General features: G+C 27.9%; 1 protein-coding gene across 2 annotated transcripts in view; it reads right to left on the reverse strand.

Annotated features, from left to right (window-relative positions):
• LOC100164556 (transient-receptor-potential-like protein) overlaps nucleotides 1-9,191 on the reverse strand; it is an 80,275-nt gene that overhangs the window by 53,001 nt on the left and 18,083 nt on the right. The window contains exon 1 of one of the 2 annotated variants that reach the window (XM_029486772.1): nucleotides 566-811. The exons of the other annotated variant lie outside the window; for it this stretch is intronic. The gene's annotated coding sequence lies outside the window, so the exon portion shown is untranslated. Of the gene's footprint in view, nucleotides 1-565; nucleotides 812-9,191 lie in introns of those variants that run through there. 2 annotated transcript variants of the gene reach the window in all.

The raw sequence follows: 9,191 nt of genomic DNA on the forward strand, positions 1-9,191 counted from the left end.
AATTCACTCAATTTTTTAACTAACGGAGCTAAACGTGTTCTGCTGAGCGTACAATTCGCTATGTTACGCACTTGTAAGACGGAGACAGCAAATATCGGTGTAACGTCCTCTTAAGCCACAATTCACCATACAAAAATAAATACAATTGTATTATATTAATATTTAGTAGTCTTAAGTATGCGATTTTACAAATATAGTATGTCAATTTAATATTGCAATTGTAATTTTAAACGGAAAAAAATATTGTGTTTAAATTAATATTTTATAACCGTCATATCTAATTCATTTTTTATTTCCTTAAAATATAGTTTTTAATGTATTATAATATCTCGTTGTAACACAAGTATGAACGTAAAAAATATTCACTCAGTAGTTGGTACATAAATAAAACATAATATTATGTTTTATGCATTAAATATTTTACATTGCCTTTGATTTATAATAAATTACAAGCTAAACTTCAACTGGTTTCGATATCTGATCATAATATAATCTCAAGATCAAAGTTATCCGTTGAGCAACATATCAAAAGTCGTACACACAAACGGGCAAACAATATACCTACTTTACTTTCGTTTCATCTGGAATCAATAGAAATAAAGGCGAATAAACGAGTTTCAATCGATTTTTTTCCTTCGGTAAAACTTGATCTCGAGTCTTAATATCGAATATTTATATTCTGATGACAAGGTGAGCACTTATAGTACGTACGCGGAAATAATTGTTTCAATATATATAGCATAATAGCATAGACCTATAAACTATAGTTTATACGACGTTTATGATATATTATAGGTACGACCAATTTATATGTAAATAATTACAAAATGTAATAATATATTATTATCATCGTCGTCGTTAAGAACAATAGAGCGCGAAACGTGTTTACAATCGACTAATCCGTTCGATAGCTAATTTAACGGAAAATGCACGACCAGATTGCATCGTAAGCACATTTTTTGTGCACGCCATCATATATAGGTTACAGTTGTATTGTATATTACTATGATATTTCGCATTGGATCGATGTCCGAGGCAACGTCATCCGGCTCATAAAAATTTCATTATTTATACGAATTGCCTGTACATAAAAAACAGCTTAAAAGGATTTTTAAAATATATCACTGACATCGCTGGTCGATTTGTCGATTTACGTGCGCATTTATAAATCAAACATTATACGCTGTTGATGCATTATTCAGTGCAACCGTGATCATCAATATATATTCTCGATTTATATAAAAGCAGACGGTCTTTCTTAGGTGTAAACGTCTAATAACTATATAATATTCTATCAGTGGCGTAGCCATGAGTTTTATGTGGGAGAGGTTAAGTATACAAATACAATACATAGTTATTGTATTTACACTTTTTATTTATTTTATTAATCTTGATAAAATTCTAAGGTCAACTACCTTAGCTCCCCTGGCTACACCACTATATTTCTTACAATATAGGTACAATATAATTATAATAGTTAACATTTATATTTTTCAAGCCAGGCTTTACCCTATAGTAATAACTCCTACAAAGATTATAATATGGCTGTTTTTGTTTAATAACAAAGATATTATTGAAGCATCTGAACACCACAACCCACATACGATAGATTTAACAATTTAAAAAACTAGATCAAATTTCAATAGATTTAATATTTTATTTTATTCTGTAAAAATTGTATTTTGTACCTACTTTATAAATTAATTTAGTTTCTTTTAATAACAATAATATTATATTACTAGTTAATCCCATGCACATCGTTGCCCATCAAATGTACCAACTCTATATGATTCAAACTTTGTTCAATTCGTTATTTAATATTCAGTGTATGGTGTTCAAAATTTATCTTAACTTTTCTGTTGCCCGGAATAAAAATTCTGGTTTGCAGCAAAATATGATCAGGTAGGCAACCTACCTGCGGTAGATCGCGGTCGCCGTGCTATTTGTAAGTAAGTGTATGATTTAACTATAAAGTATCAAAGTTATACCAAGTTTTTCGTATTCCACCTATGGTGGATTAATATAATCAATTAATACAAAATCCTAACCTGAACTAACCGTACTAATATCAGATGAATAAAAAAAACCAAATTTAACCATTTTTAAATTAGCCTGTCTTCTTTCCAGAGGTCTAATCTACACACAAACATTAATTTATGTATATATATTGACAAAAAATAATAATACAAATCAACAAACATGCCCGATTTACAAATAGCAACCAATATATAATACAATGTTGCGCCACTGTTATATTTTTTACACCAGATTTCCTACTTTTTCAGTGGATTTTCCTAAAATGTTATTTCATAAAAACCCATAGATATATACAACAATTAGATAGCCGTCTCCTTCTTGTCATCGAAGTCGACCGCCATTTACAAAGCAGGTAATGTTTACAAAATAATATTATCATAGTATATATGTATAGATAAAAATATATGTATATAAATTTATGTAAACATTGCCTGCTTTATAGATGGCGGCCGATTTGAACATTGGCCACAACTGTAGTATAAAGACTGCTATCTAGTTGTTGTATATATCTATGTAAAAACCTTCTCTTGGCAATTACGATCATCTTAAAAAAAAATTGAGCCAAATCGGACCAGCCGTTCTCGATTGATGAGGTAACGACATTTTTCACGCTCCATTTATATATAGGTACATATAAATTATTATTTAAACGGTGCATAACTATAGGTCAATAGATTTTGATAATCCCTCACTTTAAATTATCATATGAATTCAAATTTAAGTTAATAATTGTATTATAATATGTATATACATTGTTGATTATGTTGGATTTTATATTATTTTATTTTTCTGTTAAATATTACAATTATTATAAGTTATAATTTATAACCCCTACTCATATCCCAGCAATAGGCTACAGTGAGTAAACCAATACTTTTGTATTTTCTTTTTAAAAATGTTATCACTTCTGTTAATGGTGAAATTAATAAATAATAATATATTATATAATATTATATTTATATCTGCGAGTTGCCTTTTCGATTCGAACATTCGTCGTACACTCGTACCTATAAAGATATACCTGCAGTTACTACCAAGGTTGGGCTAGTTAACAATTTTTTTTAACTCTTTATGTTATTTTAAAATAATAAAGTTAAGTTAAGTTAAAAGTGACTCGTATTTTTTCGTCAACTCGTTAAGTTAAAAGTTAACTTTGAAAAAAAAGTAACCTAATATAGTGTAAAGTTAAAATCTGCTAATTTGCGAAAATAAAAAATTCCAGATACATATAATATGGTTTATTAGATAGTTTTTCTTTACGCTCAAGAAATTTACTGGGGAAATTTAAAATGATAGGTACATCAAAGTAAAAACCTCATTCAAAAATTTACATTATTATTCTTCCTAAATTAACTTAATTTAGATACTTTTGAAATAAAATTAACTTGAAGTTGACACGTTAATCTTGAAAAAAATGTAACTTATGAAGTTAAAAGTTAATTTGAAAAAAAATTAAATAGTTAATCAACTAAATTAAAACTAACTTAAAGTTTTAACTCAATTTTAAATCTTAACTCGTTAATGCCCACAAACCTTGCCAACTACATCTATCCCAATGATTTTTACAGTTCTTTTTCCTCTAATAACGTACGTAGGTACCTACTAATGATTGCACTTATCATATAGGTACCTATATCGGTATATCATAATATCATTACAAGATAATATTATAATACATATCACTACGACTCATATTCACTAAACTACACCGAACGAAAACGTGCGCACCGGACTAAAATTCGAATTGCGTAATCGACGCGTAACGGTAAGCAGGTGCACGTTTTAGTCGGTGGTTATTGCGTAGGTACACACTTGTTGCACACAATATATTTTATTATAATAATTAATATAATGCACAATTATTACATATTTTATCTAAATATATTTGAGCACAGATAATTATTCAACAGATAGTCGATACATGGTGTGCAGTGCTCGGGGTTGATAATATTATTATAATATGTTATGAACGGTGACGTCAATGGAATATAATATAATAATTATATGTCGTGCTAAATAAACAGACCGTCGTATATATTATGTCTTTTTGACAGTCGGCGCCCAAAGGACGGGGATGATAAAAAATAAATATAATACTGCGTGCACTATCTTTCTCACGAAGTTTTTTTGTTTAATATATATATTTTTTAAGACATATCATAATATGATAATAATAATGTGTGCATGTGAGTTGTGACACATTAAATCTATGTTTTTATGATTAAATCACAATTAAAAGTACTATAAAATGTGCATTTAAACAGAATTTAAAAGCTCTAACTTTTGACTACTTAAATATTAAAAAATATTTAATAACTAGCTGATCCCATGCACTTCGTTGCCCATTAAAAATACTAATTCTATAAGAATAATATGTTTTAAACCAATGGCAACCAATAATAATATTATTATAATAGCTTTAAAACCCATGGCAACTATTTATAAACAAAAATTTCCATCAGAAATATCAAAATCCTTGTTTGAGCACCTTCTGGGGTTGGTCATCTGCATTTTTAAATTGCCTATCTTCTGCCCAGAGGTCTAATCTATCTTTGTACCAAATTTCGTCAACATCGGTCCAGCCGTTTAGGAATGCATAAAGAACACCCAGACAGACAAACATTCATTTTTATATATATAATACGTGCATTAAATATTTAAAAAATGTATTTTTCTGGTCTTCTTTACAGCAAAATTGAATAGTACATCTTCATTAATTTGTCAAACAAATTTTTTATGTAATAACTAATATTATAAAAAAACACTTGATATTTTTCCTCTGCAAGGAAAATCTATAAATCATAAATATGTTTTTGGAGAGGGTAATACCATAGTAACAATAATAAATGTTATAAGCGTTACGAAAATCGGTCAGAAAAAAAAATTGTAACCAGCCCAAAATATATTAACTGTTTAACTAAATAATGAATGCATAGTATCATAATGGTTCTAATTTTTATTTGGAAATTTGTAATTTTTTTCCATTTATTCAAATAATAGATACCTGAGCATAGACAAATAATTGGCAGTGAAAAAGCTGATAAAGTAGCTTTCAAAGCAGCGCCGACACACTAATCCTAAATTTTAACACATATAGGCGGGCTTAAATAAGTGAATAAAACTTTCCGTTAACCTCAAGTTGTAAAAACATTGGAAAAAACAAAACACTGAACTAAATAAATAAATAACAACATTCAAAAATTGCAAAACCCCGCAGGCTTAAAAAGGAAAAAGAAAACCTGCACTATGGAATGTCCTGCAGCAGTAATAATAATAATACCAACTTCTTTTTTTTAAAATGAGAACGCCTTCTTTACTATCAATTATTTAGTGAATATCTTTTTTGAAAATGAATATAATTCAAAATGTGAACGAGTAGTTTTGCAGTAGGTGTTAAAATGTTGATATTAATGATAATAGTCCTAATAGTTTTACAATTGTATAAAATAGATGTAGGTAATATCGGATCTAGTATTTATTATGTAGGTATTACTTGGATCATTTTTACAAATAATAAATATTCATAGACTAATATTAATTGGGTAAAATATTGAGTGTAGATAAATATAAATTATTATTGATTATTACCTCTTTAACAATATAATTTAGATTTTTTTAATTTGCATTATAATTTACAATGAAATAGTTATATATATAATACGAGTTCTATAATATTATTGTGATCGATTTTTAGTCTTGTAATTTTACAAAATAAAAAACAACATAAAAATGCATGTGGCCACCTTATGTTTTACTTGGTGCAAAAGTACGTTAAAATAATTAATAAATATTAATAGTAAAGTAAAATTATGCGCATTATTGATATACAGTTCGTAAAATATTTGTTATTCATTTAGTCGAAATTTAGATGTTAAATCCGTTACCTACCTATAGGTTATCATTTTTATTAAATTATAAACTATATTTTAAAACTTGATTGTCAATAGTTATAATAATAGATATTTTATAATATGTTGTGCAACTTGTTTTTTTAGATTATTCAACGCAATATTTCATTATTTGTTTTAGTTTCCACTTCATATAGTTAAACATATACCTGTTTTATTAGTTATTAAGTAAGTTCTAAATGTACAGGATTTACAGTATTAAATAAATATTTTTTGTTGCTCCAATGTACAATAACTTGGTTTTAGTCAAACAATTTTTGGATTTTATTCATTAAGATTATTCAACTTTTAACGATGCCGATAAGTGTTTCGCACGTCATACCTATTAACTCAAAAGCAACTATATACCTACTAAAATTAAACTAAAAAATTATCAATTTTTAAATAAAATAAATTTACTTAAACATAATATATAATTATTATAGACATCTTTTTTCACTTGAGTTTTATAAAAATGTATTCATTTTTCATATTTCATATAAAATATTATGATAGATACCTATAACTACTATTTATATGATACTACTCTTTAACTACACATAGGTACCAATTACCGTCTATAATCATTACAGAGTTATAAATAAATACACCTCTCCTAATTGTATCACTACCCTGTGGTTGTATTCATTAATCGGAGAATCGATTATTCTCCGATACCTTTGAACTTAATTTAAAAAATAAATTTTCAAACACAAATCACACCGTTTATATAGCTTCACATACAACTGCAGAACAGACGCATTAACAATGTCTTAGCATTGATAAACGTTGATTATTCCAATTCCTTCAACAAACATAACTTTATTAACCCCGCGCCGTCGTACGTGCTATGATAATAAACACCTACCTTTTGCATAATCGATGTCCATCAGTCCACCCAATCCTTTACAGTTGAACAATAACTCAATTAATTATTATATCAATCCAACAAGTAATTATATTTGTTTTTGTACGGATTTCAGTGCTGTTGGTTCCCTACTACACGTGATTTCGTTTTCGTTCATAAATTAGCGGCTGCAGAGTTTTATTCTATACAATTTATATTTATTCTAATAAGGTACATAATTTACCGAATGTTTTTGACTTGTTGAACGCGATAAAATGACACCTAATCACGCCTTTATATCAATAAATAATATTATAATTGTATAGATAGTAAAAAAAATTCTAAAACATTTTCTATCCAAAATGCTTTACTCTTACACCCACATCATGTTTTTTTTAGTTAATTTTAAATAGTATCTACCTATAATTTGTATTAATTTAAGATAAAGATAAATTATTATTAAAATATAATACTTAGCCACCTAGGTATACATATTTTGGTGTTAGATTTTGGTGTTTGTTACTTATTAGATATTTTTACGCTGTTTATAATTTTAATTCTTATACATTTTGTGTGATTGTTGATTGATAATATTAGGGATTTTTTATTCATTGTAATAATATTATAATGACACACCTTTTTTTATATTTGTTTTTGTACGGATTTCGGTGCTAATGGTTCCATACTACACGTGATTTCGTTTTCGTTCATAAATTAACCACTGCAGTGTTTTATTCCATACAATATGTTATAATACGGTACATAATTTACTGAATATTTTTGACTTGTTGATCGCAATATAATGCCACCTAATCGTCCTAATCACGCCTTTATATCAATAAATAATATTTAATTGTATAAATAATCAAAAAAATTCTTAAACATTTTCTTTCGAAAAGGCTTTATTCTTACGTGTATGTTATGTTTTATTTAGTTAATTCTAAATAGTATCTACCAATAATTTTTATTATTTTAAGATAAATTGTGATTAAAATATAATATCTAGGTATAATATATAGGTACACATATTTGTGTAACAGAGTGTTTTTATTTAAATTACTACCTACTTATTATTACGCTGTTTATCATTTTGATTCTTATAAATTTAGTGTGATTGTTGATTAATAATATTAGGGATTTTTCAATTAGGTAATTGTAATAATGGCACACCCTTTTTATATTTATAACTATTCCAACTAGGTACTTACTGACTTAATGTTAAAAGCTCCAATACGTCTAAAACAGCCGATTGTATTATTATATAACTTTACAATTATATTAGTATACAAATAATAGTAAGCGCTATAATATAACAACTTAGTCGAAAAAAATTATTAAGCATTTTACTACGATGTTTGGGTGAATTTAATTTGAAAAATAAGATGATTCCGTCCCACCAAATTCATTTCATCACAAGACACGCGGTTATTACCTGACTCGAGACGACGCAATTATATTATGTTCACTTACCGCCTTCACTATAAGTTTAATTGACCGTTCATACATCGAATTGCATCGGAGTGTATAGAATTTTCAAAACGAAAGTAAATAATGTATTAACATATAAGAGTATAAGACATATATAACGCCAGAAAAGCTATCCATATCCGAACAAGACTATTTGCGTTTTCAATAATTAAATCTAGAATTACGCCTAATTTGTCGTGTTCAGGCTCACACCCCATTAAAAAGTTGTTTTTAAAAAAAATCTTAATGTTTATAATGTTAATCTACCTATAGTCCCCATAAACCGAACAATGTTTTCGGGCTACCTGTTGATATTTTTACCGCTATATTATTACCTTATATAGCAGTGGTTTTCAAGCTTTTTTTAAACGCGGCACGCCGTGCTCCTCAAAAAATGTTCACAGCACACTGACCTTTTTTTTTTTCTACTAAATAATCAGATGAACAAAATTGCTTTGAATTATAATTATGCGTAAGTAAATTTAATTAGAAATGCGTGCTTGAAGGGCTAATACATTTTTATTAGTTATATTTTTATAATTTTATTCTTGAACGAATAGTTGAACTTTCCGAAAGACCGCGGCACACCCAGCGAATACTCGCGGCACCCAGTTTGAAAACCACTGATACAATAATATTATACTACTATTGTATCATAACGACGTCAGATCACGTATTTACGTGCTACCATCTAGCAGACAATTATTTTTCCAAATGGTCGGACCATTTTTGTTTTTGAAATACTAAATCATAATAATTATAGTCCATTACGTTTTCTATAACAAAGTTCGACTATTTTGTCGGCTAAGCCGGTGCCGATGATAGCCCATACACATATTATTGTGGTCATAGGCGGAAATACATTAAAGTTTCAGGGGTTAACATGTGAAAGGGGGGGGATTCGATCCTATCAAACTAAAAAATGAAGGGGCTTGATGGACTTTTTTTTGGGG

The sequence above is a fragment of the Acyrthosiphon pisum genome, chromosome A1 (assembly GCF_005508785.2).
Source record: "Acyrthosiphon pisum isolate AL4f chromosome A1, pea_aphid_22Mar2018_4r6ur, whole genome shotgun sequence".
Lineage (NCBI taxonomy): Eukaryota > Metazoa > Arthropoda > Insecta > Hemiptera > Aphididae > Acyrthosiphon > Acyrthosiphon pisum.